Genomic DNA, 18,386 nt, shown 5'->3' on the forward strand with positions numbered 1-18,386 from the left:
GATTTTCAAACTTAGGCGAGTACTGGACCGCAGCTAAGCCTCCGAGTGTGAGGGTTGTTCACCACTCGGTAGGATTTTTCAAACTTAGGCAAGTACTGGACTGCAGCTAAGCCTCCGAGTGTGAGGGTTGCTCACCACTTGGTAGGATTTTTCAAACTTAGGCGAGTACTGGACTGCAACTAAGCCCCCGAGTGAGAGGATTGCTCACCACTCGGTAGGATTTTTCAAACTTAGGCGAGTACTGGACTGCAGCTAAGCCCCCGAGGGAGAGGATGGCTCACCACTCGGTAGGATTTTTTTTAAACTTAGGCGAAACAGATTCGCAGCTAAGCCTCCGAGTGAGAGGCCTGCTCTTCACTCGACAGGATTTTTTAAACTTAGGAGAAACGGATTCGCATCTAAGGCACCCATTGGGGGATTTAGAACATATAAAAAAGGAACAACAATCATTTAGGAGATTGTAAAACTGTGTCTTTGATAATCAAACTAGAGGGTATTTCTTATTACATCTCAACAGTCTGAGTGCTTTTAAGTGTAAAAGGGGCGGAGCAGCTCCGCATTCCAAGCGCGTGTCTCGTCTTTCTTGTGCTCGACATTGTAAAGATGGTACGCTCCATTGTGGAGCACTCTGGTGACAACGAAGGGGCCTTCCCAAGCAGGAGCGAGCTTGTGAGGTTTCTGTTGATCCACTCAAAGAACCAAGTCTCCCTCTTGAAATGCTCGACCCCTCACGTTTCTGGCGTGGAATCGACGCAGGTCTTGCTGATAAATGGTCGACCGGATCAGGGCCATCTCTCTTTCCTCTTCCAGGAGATCGACTGTGTCTTGCTGAGCCTGTTCCGCTTCATCTTTAGAAAAAGCTCGACCCGGGGTGCATTGTGAAGCAAGTCACTCGGTAGAACAACTTCAGCTCCATAGACCAAGAAGAATGGAGTTCGGCCAGTCGACCGATTTGGAGTTGTCCTCAATCCCCAAAGCACTGATGGAAGTTCATCGACCCTGGCGCCTGCTGCATGCTTGAGATCACACATCAATCGGGGTTTCAGTCCTTTGAGAATCTATCCATTTGCTCTTTCTGCTTGTCCATTCGACTGGGGATGGGAGACTAAAGCATAGTCGACTCGAGTGCCTTGGGAAGCACAGAAAGCTCAGAACTCATCAGAATCGAAGTTAGATCCATTGTCGGTGATGATGCTGTGCGGAACACCATATCTGAATGTTAATTCTCTGATGAAGTTGACAGCAGTACTGGCTTCAAGATTTTTGATAGGCTTGGCTTCAATCCATTTGGTGAACTTGTCGACTGCCACGAGCACATGAGTGAAGCCGCTCCTGCCAGTCCTCAGAGGTCCGACCATGTCCAATCCCCAAACAGCAAAGGGCCAGACAATTGGAATGGTCTTCAGGGCTGATGCAGGTTTGTGAGACATGTTCGAGTAAAATTGGCAACCTTCACATTTGTCGACTATTTCTTTCGCCATCTCATTTGCTCGCGACCAATAAAACCCTGCTCGGTATGCTTTGGCCACAATGGTCGGAGAGGAAGCATGGTGACCATAGGTCCCCGAGTGGATGTCGTTGAGGATCACTCGACCTTCTTATGGGGTTATGCATTTCTGGTTGACTCCAGTTACACTTTCTCTGAACAGCTGTCCTCTTATCACCGTAAAGGCTTTGGATCGACGGACGATCTGCCGAGCCTCTTCTTCATCTTCTGGGAGTTCCTTCCTAAGAATGTATGCAATGTATGGCACTGTCCGGTCGGGAGTGATGACCAAAACCTCCATGATCAAGTCGACCATAGCTGGGACTTCGACTTCAGTCGGATTAGTGGCACTCTTTGGTTGTGGGGGCTCTTCAGTGAAAGGATCTTCCTGAACTGAAGGTGTATGAATATGTTCCAAAAAACACATTGCTGGGAATGGCTTCCCTCTTGGAACCTATCTTTGCCAAATCATCAGCCGCTTGATTTTTCAGTCGGGGTATGTGATGAAGCTCTAAACCCTCAAACTTCTTCTCAAACTTTCTCACTGCATTACAATAGCCAGTCATAGCCAGGCTTCTGATGTCCCACTCCTTCATTACTTGATTAACCACTAAATCCGAGTCACCGTAGACCATGAGGCGACAGACGCTGAGTGAAATGGCCATACACAACCCATACAAAAGTGCCTCATATTCAGCTTCATTGTTGGAGGAATCAAAATGAATCTGGAGAACATAGCTGAGCTTGTCACCTCAGGGGGATACCAATACTACTTTAGCACCAGAACCATTCAACATCTTAGATCCATCGAAGAACATAGTCCAATGTTCCGAGTGAATCTGAGTCGGCAGTTGCTGTTCGACCCACTCGCTGAGGAAATCTGCTATTGCCTGGGACTTGATAGCTTTCTTTGCCTCAAACTTGATATCCAAGGGAAGGAGTTCAATCGCCCACTTTGCCACTCGACCAGTTGCATCTCTGTTGTTCAGAATTTCTGACAATGGTGCGTCGCTGACGACTGTAATGGAGTGATCAGAGAAATAGTGTGCAACCTTCTTCGTGGTCATGTAAATCCCATACACAAGCTTCTGATAATGTGGATATCTTTGCTTGGATGGAGTTAGAACTTCAGAAACATAGTATACTGGGCGCTGAACTTTATATGCTTTTCCTTCTTCTTCCCGCTCGACCGTGAGTACTGTACTGACAACTTGTCCAGTGGCTGCAATATAAAGCAGCAAAAGGCTCTTTTTTGATTGGGGCTGCGAGCACCGGCTGGGTGGAAAGCAGGGCTTTGAGTTCTGCAAACGCTGCATCAACTTCAGGAGTCCACTCGAACTTGTCAGATTTCTTCATCAGTCGGTAAAGTGGAAATGCCTTATCACTAAGGCGAGAAATGATTCGACTCAAGGCGGCCAAACAACCAGTAAGCTTCTGGACATCATGCACACACACAGGGCGTTTCATCCGGAGTATGGCACCAACTTTCTCTGGGTTCGCGTTGATCCCTCGTTTGGAAATGAGGAAGCTGAGTAACTTTCCGCCAGGAACTCCGAATGTGCACTTTGATGGATTAAGCTTGATATCATACCTTCTCAGGTTGGCAAAGGTTTCAGCAAGGTCAGCCAGCAGGTCGGAACCTTTATGTGACTTGACCACAATGTCATCCATGTATGCTTCCAGATTCTGACTGATTTGAGTGAGCAGACACTTCTGAATCATCCTCATGAATGTGGCTCCAGCGTTCTTGAGACCGAATGGCATGGTGACATAACAAGAACACCCGAATGGAGTGATGAAAGCTGTTTTTATCTCATCGGGTCCATACAGTCAGATCTGATGGTACCCGAAATAGGCATCTAGAAAAGACAGATGCTCACACCCCGCAGTCGAGTCGACGATCTGGTCGATGCGGGGGAGAGGAAAATGATCTTTTGGGCAGGCCTGATTGATATGCTTGAATTCAATGCACATGCGAAGTGAGTCGTCCTTCTTGGGGACCATGACAACATTGGCGAGCCACTCGGAGTGGTAAATCTCTCGGATGAACTCGGCTGCTAGGAGCCGAGCCACTTCCTCACCAATTGCTTTTCTCTTCTGTATGACGGACCATCGAAGATGTTCCTTGACTGGTTTTACTTTCGGGTCGACTCGCAAACGATGGTCAGCCAGTCCCCTAGGTACACCCGGCATGTCAGAAGGTTTCCATGCAAAGATGTCCCAGTTCTCACGGAGGAACTGGATGAGCGCTTCTTCCTATTTGCTGTCGAGTGATGTTGAGATATGAGTAGGAGCAGCATTAGGATCGGTCGGGTGAATATGAATCGGCTTGGTTTCACCGGACGACTGAAATGCAGGATCCATGGCAGGCTTCTTGGAGCGCAGCAAATCACTCGGATCTGCATTTTTCCGGTATTCTTGCATTTCGACTGCTACCATTTGTGCATCGGCGATTTTTGAGCCCTTCTAGAAGCACTCTTCTGCCTTATGCCGATTGCCAGTGATAGTAATCACTCCTCTGGGACCAGGCATTTTCAATTTAAGATACACGTAGCATGGTCGAGCCATGAAACGTGCATAGGCAGGTGTCGGTGTACAAAAAGAGGGGTACACTTTTTGTACCCCTATAACTGTGCACGGGCAGTCTGAGCCGCGGATACCACCACACCAAGCAAGGCAAGGGAGGTTAGCCAGGGTAAGACCGGAGCACAAGAGAACTAGAACGACGCCAAGGCCAAGACCATGAAGAGCAAAGGGGACAAAGTGGACTCCCCCGGCAACATCCTTGCCGGGAGACAGTTCTAGCAGCCCCGGCAAGACCCTTGCCGCGGCGACTCGTCCCACGCCTACAAAGCAAATCACCCTTGAGTCCACTGCCCCCAAAGGGCAAGGATTCAGGAGACATCCCCGTGGCGGCATGCAGATCTTTGTGAAGACATTCAAGATCAGATATGCACTAAGGAGACGACAACCCTTGGTGGGATCCCAGCCGAGGAAGACCACAAGGCCCCCGGCAAGCGCCTTGCTGGGGATGACAGCAGGCGCCTCGGCAAGACCCTTGCCGGGGCCCCGGCAAGGCCCTTGCCAAGGACACCAATAGGGCCACCATCAGGCCCACATCGACTAAACCTCCACCACCGCATGCATGTAGCTGCCGACCCAACCAGCTGGGCAGGCACCCGTGTGGCGGCATGCAGATCTTCATGAAGACCCACCACTGTGCCACCTTAGTTACCTGCCTACCCACATGGCATTGCAGGCGTCGCTGGCGAGGGCGCGTGTCGACACAAGAAGGAGCGGCGACGGACGAGACAGGTTTCTCCCCCGTCCCCGATAAAGCAAGGACACCTAAGCAAGATGCATTAAATGCGCCTTGTCATGTGATGCAAGGGATAACCTCACAACACTGTACCCTTTCCACCTCCTGTGTGCCACTGTGGCAACCCCTTTTTTCTATAAAAGGAGGCCCGAGGCGACCAGAGGAAGGATTCGGCTTTTTGGAGCTCCTCACGCCCCATAGCTAGCTCAAGAACACAGATATACAATCCACCAAAGCAGGAGTAGGGTTTTACGCATCCTCGTGGCCCGAACCTGGATAAACGAACCGTGTGCTATCTGTTTGATCCGCTCTTCTCACGACCCCGTGCCCCGCTAACCACAGTAGGGATTCTTGTGATCCCATAGGTGTCGTTCCCACCGACATCTTTGGCGCGCCAGGTAGGGGGCGCAGTTGTGAGAATCGGCTTTAGCAGTTAGCCCGGCACTCCTTCATCTTCGTGACCCTTGGAGAAGAAAGGAGGCCAGAAGATCGGCACTCGAGCGATTGCAAACAGAAGCTAAGTTGCACTGAACCCTTATTTGTTCTATCCTTCTTATATGAGGTTATTCCCCTTGGAGATGTCACGCCTTTGTATGAGAAACCTGCACGCCAGGGGGCTCTCCCATGATCAGCAACGCCCTTGCCCTGTTTCGAGTCCGCTCAACAGCTTAAGCGGCTGCGTCGAGAATGGCAGAGTAGCCTTCCGCGATCAACAACGCTCTCGATTCTGACTCGAGTCAAGCTCGACAGTTCGAGCGGCCGCATTCAGAACGGAAAGGTGGCTCATCTGGCAGCATGCATACCCAGCAGGCCCATGGGGATCCGTCCCCAAAACGCCGCTAGGGGCTTCCGCGCCGGCGAGCCTACCCAATCGACGTAGGGCTCGCATACAAATAGGAATTGAACGGGGAAATAACGTGCATGAAATTAAGAGTACTGCAAAAGTTATGTTACATCACATCATTGCTGCAGTTCTAACTAAAGATAAAATTTGTCTTGGTCGGGAACCCGCAGCGGCGAAGAAGAATGGGATGCCTAATCCCGGCGCTGGCCTTCCACCCTCGTGATTTCGTCGATGCAGTCGATGATGGGCTTGATGCGCTCCTTGAGCACCGTGAGGTCAGTACCATCCGACAAGCTATCCATCGCGGCCTCGAAGTCAAGGTCGGGATTCCAGCACGCCATCTTGGTGAGGACCTTGGTCACGACCCTCCGGCAAAGTCGCCGGGCCTCCCCGGCCAACGTGGCCGCTCTGCTGGAGTGAAGATAAGCCAAGGCTCCAAGGACGCCCTTGAAGAACTGGGTCAGCTTGGCGTTGACGGTCCCGCTGTGCTCAGGGGCATACCTCACGTTTGGCACCCCCATGGTGGCCAACTGCGAGGTGACCCTGCCGGCGACGTCCTCTAGACGGCTGATCCATCTGTTCTCGCCCGCCACATATTCCTGGTGGGAGGCGGCCTCGTTCGCCCGCAGCTGCTTCTCCTCCTCCAGGCTCCTGGTCAAGGTATCCTCCCGAGCCGTGCTCTCCGACAACATCTTCTCGAGATTCTCCAGCTTCAGCTTGAGATCTCTGATGAAGTTTTGCGCTTCGGAGAGCTCCCCAGCCCTGCTGATGACCACTCCTTGCGCCTCTACCAAGGCACTGTTGAGCGTGCTCTTCTCGTTGGACAGCTTGAGGGCCTGCTCGTTCAGCTCGTCCCGCTCTACCTCCAACTCCTTCACCTTGCCGGCATGGGCCAGAGCTTGGGCATCGAGTGCCTCTTTGTGCCTCTGCTCCAGCTCGCGAGTCCGTCGCACGACAAGGGCCTCGAGCTCCTCATCCTTGCCACGGAGCGTTGCGGCAAGCTTCGCCTCACGCATGGAGAGGTCCTCTTCTTGGGAATCCAATGCGGCTTGATGCTGGTTCCGGGCGGCCTCGGCCGCGGCAGCCAAGTTCGCCGCCTTTTCCTGGGCCTTCTCGATGTCAGCCATCTTCATGGTGAGCTCTACATCATGCTTGGCCAATTCCTCCTGAAAGGCCCTCTGCTCCTTGTGAGTCTGGTGAAACCAGGTCTGCATCTCAGCAACGCGCGCCTTGAAGTCCACCTCCGCGTTGTTCGCCGTTTCCATCCCGGACTTGACCTTGTCCAGGCGAGCATGGTAGAGCGCTTGGAGCTTCCGAAAGTTGGCCCCCATGGCACGAAAAAGCTGCTCTTTTGGAGAACCATCACCGCCAACGCCCGGCTCATCGACAACCTCGAGCCCGGTGGCGGCAAGCACCTCGCCGTCAAAGACTTCCCCTTCGGCGGGCGCTCGGGAACTTAACGCCCCTGGAAGATGGACGAAAAGATCGTTGCCCACCTTCAGGTATCTGCCGGGGCCCGAGGTTGAGGAGGAAGGAGGCTGATCATCAACCACCTCTTCCTCGGCGGTGGCCTTGCCGGCTTCCCCGGCGGGCCCACCACTGGCGCTCTCGGCAGAAGCCTCGCCGGTCGCCTTGGCGCCCCCCGCAGCGGTGTCCTCGGCAGCATCCTTGGCGGCCTCACCAGCGGCGGCCTCGTCAGCATCTCTGGCGGCCTCCTCGGCGGCAATCCTGTCGGCCTCCGCCGCGGCCTCCTCAGCCATATTCCCAACAACAGTATCCACGTCCTCCATACCTATTGAAGGAGGGCCTGGGTAGTAATGGGAGCATTGAAGCCAAGAAAAAGCATAAGGAAAAAATAGAGACGGAGGACAGGCGACTCACCAGTGCCAGGCTGTGAAGCAGAAGTCCCCTCCCCACCAGCATTTGACGCCGTGGCAGAGTCACCAGCGCTCAAGTTCCCCTCTTCCTCCATGGGTGTGGGCTCCGTGCTTGATGCCCTTGCCGGGGACGCCCCTCACGACGGCGTAGTCGATGGGGGTGGTGTGTTGGGGGTAGCCCTCTACGGCTCCTCCTGCTGCTGCTCCCCTCCTGCAAACCCGACAAGGTCAACACCATAGCATCGAATGCCTACCACGTGTCGAATAAGAGGAGGGTGGCGAACTTACGCTGGGGGCTGTGCCGGGGGCTGCCGTCCGGGCTGCTCAACACCACCAGTGGCGTCTTTGAAGCCCCAGCCGGGGGCTGACTGCTCGCTGAGGCCTTCGCCCTCTTCACCCTCTGGGCCAACGTCTCTGCATCCCTGCAAAAGCAAAAACGGATCAAGATGAGTGACTTAATTCAGAGGAATGGAAATGGCAGTAAGGAACGAACTACTTACTCGTCATCCATCTCCTCCTCTTCCACCACTCCCCTTTTCCTCTTCGGGCTGAGAGGCCCAAGATCAAAAGGGAGCTCCGCGTCAACATCCGAGTCGACATCTGCCGGAGGAGGAGAAGAAGGCGGGGTTTGTGCGCGCCCAGACGATGAAGGGGCAGTTGTCTTCTTCTTCTTAGCGGCCTTCGTCAGCCTCTTCGCTGCCGTGTCCCTCGTATGACGCCCAGACCCCTCCAGGGTCAATTGAGGCCGCGCAGCCCTGCCGGGCCGGACCGGCTCGCCAGAGCCAGCCCGCCGCAGGACTCGCCCTCTTCCCCTAGCTGGCGTCGAGCCCGCCGCCACATCCTCCTCCCCAGACGACTCGTCGACCGCATCTTCGACAAGCGGAGCTCCTGTGTCGGCGCTGCTAACCTCCTCGGAGGCCGCCGCCCACTGGGTGAGCTCCTCTTCCTCCGCAGCCATTGCGGCCTTATCCTCCACACCCCCGACGCTGCCGGCCTCCATGGAAAGCTGTGCCTCCCTCGCCCTAGTGGCGATGTAGTCCAGCTCTGCCTGGGTGGTGTCCATGACAAGCCACCACTCGGCGTCAGCATTGACATACACCTCGATCAGGGTGTCAAAGAATTGCTGCACATCAGCATCCTTCGGCTCCTTCCAGCTCGGGACAGGGCCGTGCGCGTTATAGTCCGGCATCATAGAGATGATCTCGGACCGATGTGAATTATTACACAACGGGACCACCCCCGCTGGCAACTTGAAGAACGGCCCCTTGATGGCCTTGCCAACCTTTGCGGCGGCCCTCGCGGCCTTGCCGGTCCGTTCGACCTCGCCGTCGTGACCCACATCAAGCTGAAAAAGCCGCTGGCAGAAGTGGGCATGCGCCATCACCATGAAATTGTGGTCGAGGCCGGGGCGGAGTCGCATAATGTCAGCCGGATTCGTAAAAAGCCAGGCTGGCCTCCCCTTGTTGTGCAACGGGGCAATCCGGCGACGAATGAAGTCCGCCCCGATCATCTCAAGGGTGAGTCCAGCCCGGGTGAGCCGAAGAATCCTGGCGGTGGCGACAGTGAGCCTCCCGTCGGTGATGTCGACATCACTCCAATCGCTGCCGCGGACCGGCGGCACTCGGCGGACCTTGCAGAATTCCGGCGGGTCTTCATTTTCAATCCAGCACCACCGGCCACGCCATTCCTCCCACCTCTCCTTCATGGCACCGTCCGGGTACGCCCCCTTGGATCTTGGGATCCAGGTGACGCAACCAGAGACGGCACCTCCCAGTTGGATCCGAGGGGAGAAATAATGGCGGAAGAGTGCCGTGTTGGGCTGCACCCCGGCAAAGCCTTCGCAAAGATGCGCGAAGAAAGCCATGCACGCCACCACGCTTGGAGTAAAATCCAAGAGGCGAAAGCCAAAGGTGTGCATGATGTCGCAGAAAAAATCGGAAAAAGGGGGACATAACCCGCAAGAAAGATAATCGACGAAAAAGGGATACCGATTTGGTGCAGGATCGGTGCAAGCGGCAGGAATGACGCGCGTCGCCGGATGTCCCGAATTCTCTCCCCCCGTCTTCACTCCCCATAGAGGCCTGAAGGAGGCCCGGAGCTCACGAACATCAACCGTCGAGGGGAAGAAGAAGGCGGATTTTGTCCGGTCCCCCAATAGCGCACTCTCCGACGGCTCCATAGTCCCAGCGCCCTTAGCCACCCCCTTGCTCTTGGCGGATTTGGGCGCCATGGCGGCTAAGAAAGTTAGAGGACTGAGGAAGGGGGATGGCAAAGCAACGACGGCAGGCGACGATGGAAGCTTAGGAGGGAAGGAAGAGAGGAAACGACGGCTCTAAGATTGGAGAAGGCACGAGGAAAGAGGAGAAAGTGAGCAGCGCGCCCACGGTTATTCCTTCTTATGGGGAAAACACGGGCCGCCTCCTTTCACATTAACTGTGATGTGACGCATGCCCGCGGGAACCAACCCCACGCATGCCACCCACGTCACGCACGCCTCCCCACGCCGCGACACACATGGGAATCGTGGGAAGCGCAGCGCGCGAAGAATCTTACCGCGGTAAAAACCACCCCGCCTGCCCGCACACCCTTTTTGGGCCTAGCCCAACAACGCGTTGCGCTTATGTGTGGCCCAGGCCCGGGGGCTCCTATCGGTGTACAAAAAGAGGGGTACACTTTTTGTACCCCTATAACTGTGCACGGGCAGTCTGAGCCGCAGATACCACCACACCAAGCAAGACAAGGGAGGTGAGCCAGGGTAAGACCGAAGCTCAAGAGAACTAGAACGACGCCAAGGCCAAGACCACGAAGATCAAAGGGGACGAAGTGGACTCCCCCGGCAAGATCCTTGCCGGGAGACAGTTCTAGCAGCCCCGGCAAGACCCTTGCCGCGGTGACTCGTCCCGCGCCTACGGAGCAAATCACCCTTGAGTCCACTGCCCCCAAAGGGCAAGGATTCGGGAGACATCCCCGTGGCGGCATGCAGATCTTTGTGAAGACATTCAAGATCAGATACGCACTAAGGAGACGACAACCCTTGGCAGGATCCCAGCCGAGGAAGACCACAAGGCCCCCTGCGCCTTGCCGGGGATGACAGCAGGCGCCTCGGCAAGACCCTTGCTGGGGCCCCGGCAAGGCCCTTGCCGAGGACACCCGCATGGCCACCATCAGGCCCACACCGACTAAACCTCCACTACCGCATGCATGCAGCTGCCGACCCAACCAGCTGGGCAGGCACCCGCGTGGCGACATGCAGATCTTCGTGAAGACCCACCACTGCGCCACCTCAGCTGCCTGCCTACCCACATGGCATCGCAGGCGTCACTGGCCAAGGCGCGTGTCGACACAAGAAGGAGCGACGACGGACGAGACAGGTTTCTCCCCCATCCCCGATAAAGCAAGGACACCTAAGCAAGACACATTAAATGCGCCTTGTCATGTGATGCGAGGGATAACCTCGCAGCACTGTACCCTTTCCACCTCCTGTGTGCCAGTGTGGCAACCCCTTTCTTCTATAAAAGGAGGCCCGAGGCGACCAGAGGAAGGATTCGGCTTTTTGGAGCTCCTCACGCCCCATAGTTAGCTCAAGAACACAGATATACAATCCACCAAAGCAGGAGTAGGGTTTTACGCATCCTCGCGGCCCGAACCTGGATAAACGAACCGTGTGCTATCTGTTTGATCCGCTCTTCTCATGACCCCGTGCCCCGCTAACCACAGTAGGGATTCTTGTGATCCCATAGGTGTCGTTCCCACCGACAGCAGGCCTACCCAGAATAGCATGATAAGCACTCTGGAAATCCACTACTTCAAATGTCAACTTTTCCTTGCGGTAATTCTTGGAATCATCGAAAACCACATCAAGGGCGATCTGGCCTAGTGATTCATCCTTCTTGCCAGGTATAACGCCATGAAAACTCATATTACTTTCACTAAGCTTGGACATCGGAATGCCCATTCCTTTCAAGGTTTCAGCATAAAGGATATTCAGGCCGCTACCACCATCCATCAACACTTTAGTCAATCGAGTGCCTTCAACAACTGGGTCGACCACCAACGCTTGCCTCCCAGGGGTGGCTATACATGCTGGATGGTCAGACTGGTCAAACGTGATGGCAGTCTGGGACCACTTCAAATAACTTGGTGTTGCCGGAGCAACCATGTTCACTTCTCTGTTGATAACTTTCAATCGACTTTTGCTCTCAGCATCTAAATCATCAGAGTGGAGTTGAAGTTGGGAAAACCATCATCATCCTCTTCCTTATCCTCACCCTTGTCCGACTCCTTTTCCTTCTCATTGGTTTGTTTCTCTCAGAACTGCTGGATCAGGAGTCGACACTGTCGAGTGGTGTGTTTAGGGTAAATCAGATTACCCTCTTCATCTTTCTTGGTATGAATGTGGCATGGTAAATCCAACACATCATTTCCGGCTTGATCCTTCACTTTCTTGGGGTTCCAGGGCCCTTTGGGCTTCCCCTTGAACTTTCCTTGAGCCACAACTAAAGCCTCACCAGGAGCAGCTGGCTCGGCCTTATGCTTCTGTTTCTGATTGGAAGTACCTCCACCGGTGTCTTATCCGACTGGTTTGCCCTTTCCACTGTGGAGTCAATCCTCTTCTTCTCCGTTAGCGTACCGAGTGGCTATCTCCATCATCCGAGTAAGGGACATATCTCCTGTCTGACCGAACTTCAGGACTAGCTCTCGATACTTAACGCCTTCCTTGAAGGCACAAACTGCTTGATGCTCAGACACATTCTCCACTGTGTGATGCAAAGTAGTCCACCTCTGAATGAAATCTCTCAGAGTTTCACTCGATTTTTGCATACAATGCTGCAATTCTGTCAACCGCGCTGGTCGTTTCCAAGTACCTTCAAAAGTCCTAACAAACACTTGGGCGAGTTCCTCCCAGCTGAATATACTGCCAGGTGCTAACTGGTTCAACCATGCTCTGGCCGAGCCTTCCAACATTAGAGGAAGGTGCTTCATGGCCACTTCATCATTGCCATCACCAATTTGTACAGCCACTCGGTAGTCTTCAAGCCAAGTGTCAGGCTTAGACTCACTAGTAAACTTGCTGACTCCAATCGCCAACCTGAAGTTGGGAGGAATCACTGCGGCCCTGATGGCTCTGCTGAAACACTTGGGACCTGAAACATGCACTCGGCTGCCAGTCGAGTAATCCCTGTCACGGCCTTCTCTATGTGCTCTGTTCCTGTCAACCAGACCTTGAATGAGAATAGATCTCGCATCAAAGCCCGGCTCCCTTGGGTCGACTGGTAATCTTTGCCCACCACTGTGGGGACGTCTGTCATCATGCTGTCGAGGCACATATGACCCACTCCTCGGAGGAGGCGTGGGCACTCGACGATGGTCATTTTGGCTGAGTCGGTGATCATATTGCTCGTGGTTTCTGTACTGATCTTGCCTATGCCCACGTCCTTCACGCCACAGGGGATATCCTAGGCTGTGAGCCGACTGAACAGTATCTGCCATCACAAATCTGCTATGAATCCTATTCCGCGACTGAGATACTGCTGTGTTCTACTCTTTGGCCGCCCGGAGCAAGGCCCGGATCTGCATCAAACCTCTGCCAGCCTCTGACTGGGAAGGCTGAATTGACTCTGCTATGTGGGCCGCTGCCGTGAGATTTTGAATCGGAGTGCGATATACCTGAGGTTGAGGCGGAAAAAGTTGTCGTCGACTAGACTCAGGAATCCGCTACCGAGCACACTCGTCGAGTGCATGCGGCAGGTTCTCTAGTCGAGTGTGCTTAGCCAAGTTGGCCATGCGCGCCTCCTCCAAGTCCCGGGCCTCTGGGGTTTCTCCAACGATAGGAGTGTGAAGCGCATCCATATTGCGGCGGCGAAGCTCTTCCCTCTGCTGCGAAGAAAGGGGCTCGGGGCGGTACTCCTCGTGAACGCGCGACAGATTGCCGCTGCCATCACCACCATCGTCGCGGGGAAGCCAGGAGGACTGCGTGGTCCGTTGACCATCAAGATTTCTGCTGCGAGATCGCTTCTGTCGCACTCGGATGCGGTCTCGACGAAGCCAGTCGATAGGTCGAACATGCCATAGAGAGTTTCGTCGGGCTCGATTGCCGTGAATTGTGGGGTGGCCGACTGACGGGCCACCGCGTGTCTCACCCACCGCTGGAGCCACGACCGACCAGAACGCTTGCGTTGGCGAACAACGGGGGGCGAGGGCACCATAGGAGCCGACCGATACTGGGTCGACGGCTGCCGGAGAAGGACGCCGCAAACGCACGCGCGAAAGTGCGTCGCCCCGCGGACGGGGAGCGCCTCAACGTCGATTGGAGCTTCCTGAAGCCAAGTGGAGTCGTCGGTAACGAAAACGAGCACGCCGAGACGGATCTCACGGCCCTCAGCCAGTCCGCCAGCGGAAACCATGATGATAAGAATCGGAAAAAATCGCAACTCCACCAAAAAGTCGCTAAGACACCGGCCCCACGGTGGGCGCCAACTGTCGAGGATCTAAGACTGACAGTAGAATGGGGGGTAGGTATGAGGAGGCAAGATCCTAGCTATGGCGAAGTTGTACACATGGGTTTTACGAGTTCAGGCCCTTCGCAGAGGAAGTAGCAACCCTATGTCTCGGTGCCCGGAGGCGGTCGACTGGATTATGTGTGTGTGTGTTACAGGGGTTGCGAACCCTTGTGCCAGAGGAGGGGGGTGACTTATATAGAGTACGCCAGGACCCTGGCCATCCTTCATTATCAAGAGTTCAATGTACGTAAAGAGGAGGCGTTACTGGTAATGCCAGCCTTAAATGCCTTAATGGTCTTAAATACTACAGAGTGAACGCTCGTCTGTTGCTGTTCTAGATGACTCTTGGTCTCCAATAAGTCGAGTGGATTCTTGTATGGTCGAGTGACTTCAGGAAGGAGGGGTCTCCAAGTAGCTGGTCGGTCGAGTGGATTGCACTCGACACCTTTGTTGGGCTCTCCCCGTGGTCTCTTGAGCTTCTTTGCTTCTATGACAGTGACCTTGGATAGGACGTATAGGTCAGGCCTATGACCCTACCCCAGGTCCATATCATCATCACTTCACCCCCACGCTGACGGAATGCTTCAAATATGAGACAATATATAATGACAACAAGTATTTACTTAAGCATATGACTTGTGGCTCTTATTTTAACGTGTTATTTTCGTTTTTTGCAATTCAACTAGTGCATCCCCTGCTACGCAAGACCTATGTCTTAGACAAACTCGGTTTCGAAGATAGGGAGCGTACAGAGACGAAGAAAGCTTACCTCAAGACTAAACATTTTCGAAAAAGGGAATATATCAATATCAAGGAGATACAAATTACATCCAGGCTCTGCACCTGCAAGAAGTCACAAGACCTCCAAGATGCACACAGCCAAAGGAGAAAACAAAAAAGAAAGGAAAAAACAAAGATCCCACCATAGCTATCAACTCCTCTCGGCAGTAGCACACCAACCACCACCAAATACAACACCCAGGAAACATAAAAGGTCTCCAAAAGCAATGCCTTCATGAAGGAAACTGTGCACAAGCGCCATTGTTGCCCGATCCAAGATCTTAGATTTTCACCCTATAGAAAGTCCGAGCTCTCAAAACAATTCCTTCAGCAAGGCAATTGCTAGACACAACCAATAAAGGTCAGGCCTTAGGCTTTCACCCTGAAAGTCATGACTCAGCACCCGATGAGCACCACCAAAAATGAAAACCTGCAGTGTTGCCGCCCCCACATATCAGTGCTGCCTCTGAGAGTTGTCAAACACCTGTCTGGCTCCATCGCAACCGAGGCCCCGTCCGACTAACCGATCCTCTGATCTCATTCACCATGACCTTATCCATCGCCGTTTACTCCATATAAATCAAAATGCCGACATGTCCCATGGTATCAACAAACTCTAGAGCTTTGCGCTGCGCCCTCAGAATCTCATAGTCTGATCTAGACGCACACGACCGGATACTATCCGAGCCTGATCTCCTGGGCGAGATCTCCGTCAACAGTTCCGGAACCCGTGATGGCCAGATCAAGGAGGGTCGATCATGTTGGACGTTACCATGATGCAAGTAGAGCAGGAGGATCGCCACCTTTATTCACGACAGCAGGCCCCCATGCCACCCCGATCCAATCCATCGCCGTCATGCTGCCCGCCTTCGACACTTGGTGTCAACCAGCATTGCCCTTCCACCGACGGATCTGGGCGAGGAGATCCATCCTCCCCGAGGGCACACGCCGCAGCCTCTTCACTGCATACCAGATGAGATCCGTGTCGCACGGGGAGCCACCGCGGCCGCGCCCCCACCCCTCGCCGGATGCCGCGCACGTGCCGCCCCGCCGCCGGCGAAGGCCTCCGCCACAAGGAGACCCGCACGCAGCCGCCACACAGCTAGACGTCGACCCATTTGCAGCCACGCCATCGGGCTCGCCGCCATCAAGACGAAACATGGTTTCACTTTTGAGGTTAAGCTCTACAATGGAGTAAATGAATCCCATTTTGGTTGTTCAAATTGGAGGGCACTATGTAGGGCCTACATATTTGAGGAGGATATGAAAATAACCTTCGATATTGGTGGTGAAGATGATCATGATGATAATATCAAAATTTGGGTGGATATGGACATGATTCCAGTTCTACCTATAGGTGAATTTATCAACTAATTTGTTAAGTAATTTATATTGTTTATTTAAAAATGATTGGTATTCATCCGTACTAAAGTTGTTTATTTTTAATTGATAGCTTATTTCTTTGCCCCAAGAAATACAAGGAAGGCGGTATACAAGACGTACTACACTTACGGCTCAAAGATAACTTGTGACGAGAAAAAAATCTCTTGTCTCATTTATTAATGATTTTGAGACTTTTAAGACCAATTATCAAACTAGCAACAATTATACTGGATACATGCCTCTAATCCACGCGTTAAACCATGGTAACATCCGTGCGCATAGAATGGTAAGACTTTGTACCATTATCTCACTAGTCTATCTTTCCCATATAGGCAAAACTACATTGCTAACTATATTACTATTATTTTCTTCAACAGAAGCTCCCGCGGGATGTTCTGCCTGACCTGACGTTTATGAAAGGTAACATGCATATTGTTAGCTTACAGCCAAGTCCGCCAGTGTCTTTCTCTAGTGCATACTCGATTTCTTCAACAGATGTACGCATCAACATCAAAGGATGGGCCAAAATAATGGACACACGCATACAACCAATTGGAGACAACATGGATGTGCGCAGGCCACGTATTGGAGACATGTGGATCTCAGTTCTCCATTGCAGAGATGGAGTGATTTACTTGTTTTATACTCCCTCTGTTCCTCAATATAGTGCGTATTAGTTTTCTGAGGAAATTCCGTAATGTAGTGCGTAGTTCGAGTCCAGGACAATTTTAGACAAAACTAACCCTCTGCCAACCCACCCAATGCATCGCCTCCTTCCCTTGTTTATTCCCTCTCGTACACATGGGATGGGACAGAGCAAGATGATGGGAGGGCGCAGTAGTTTTACTCCAATTTTCTAGTCTACTGGCGCATTGGGCAGATGGTGTCTGCTACAAATTGATAGGGGGCTTTCTCGTCCAAAATATAACGCCAGCACATGCATTGGTATGTGGGCTTTTCTCTATGCGCATTACATTTAGGAATGCAGGGAGTACAATTTTACCTCAGAGAGAGGAGTAGGTCATAGCTAGTACTTATCATGTGCTAGAATGATGATGAGTTATTTACCTTGGATGATAAAAAGTATCTATTGTTGTTAACTTATCATATATCATGTTTTTTTTTCTTATTCGATTTGAACATTAATTATCTTTGTGTGCACTCCTCATCCCATGCTATGCAAAATTGTAAATCAATCATGATGTATGAATATATTATAATTCTTATATGATGTGCATGTATCTATGAACACCTTGTATTACATGACCTGTACTGTGTCACATATTCGTAGTATAGTTTATGTATTTGTCTCAATTCCCTAAATTATTAGCAGTGGAGGGCATCGAGAAGAGCTCGCCACCGAGAGTGTGCACCATCAGTGCCGTTAGTGGTCATAACTAGCAGCGGGCCCTAGGGCATGCTCGCCACTGCTAGCTATGTACCACTGGCGGGCGGGCGCCCGCCACATATGCCGTGTTAGCAGTGGCAGGTGATAACCCACAAGTATAGGGGATTGGAACAATTTTCGAGGGTAAGTATTCAACCCAATTTATAGATTCAACACAAGGGGAGCCAAAGAATATTTGTAAGTATTACTAGTTGAGTTGTCAATTCAACCACACCCGGAGATTAAATATCTGCAACAAAGTGATCAGTTGCACAATAATATGATAGTTTTGATAGCAATGGTAAAAATAGCAATAACGGTAACAGTGATAGCAATGGTTTTGTAGCAAGTGTAACAGTAACAACAACAGGAGTAACTTAGCGAGAGCAATATGTGGAAAATTCGTAGGCATTGGATCATGAACTCGTTGGATGATATTCATCATATAATAGCCATAACCTAGGGCGATACAAAACTAGCTCCAGTTCATAAATATAATGTAGGCATGTATTCCGTAAATAGTCATGCTTGCTTATGGAAATAACTTGCATGACATCTTTTGTCCTACCCTCCCGTGGTAGCGGGGTCCATAAGAAAACTAAGAGGTATTAAGGCCTCCTTTTAATAGAGAGCCGAAACCAAGCATTAACACATAATGAATACATGAACTCCTCAAACTACTATCATCATCGGAAAGTATCTCAATTACTGTCACATTGGGGTTTACGGATCATAACACGTAGTAGGTGAATATGACTTGCAAAATTGGATCTAGAACATAGATATAATGGTGAGAACATAAACGGTTCA

This window comes from Triticum aestivum, chromosome 2A, assembly GCF_018294505.1.
Source record: "Triticum aestivum cultivar Chinese Spring chromosome 2A, IWGSC CS RefSeq v2.1, whole genome shotgun sequence".
In the NCBI taxonomy this organism is placed as follows: domain Eukaryota; kingdom Viridiplantae; phylum Streptophyta; class Magnoliopsida; order Poales; family Poaceae; genus Triticum; species Triticum aestivum.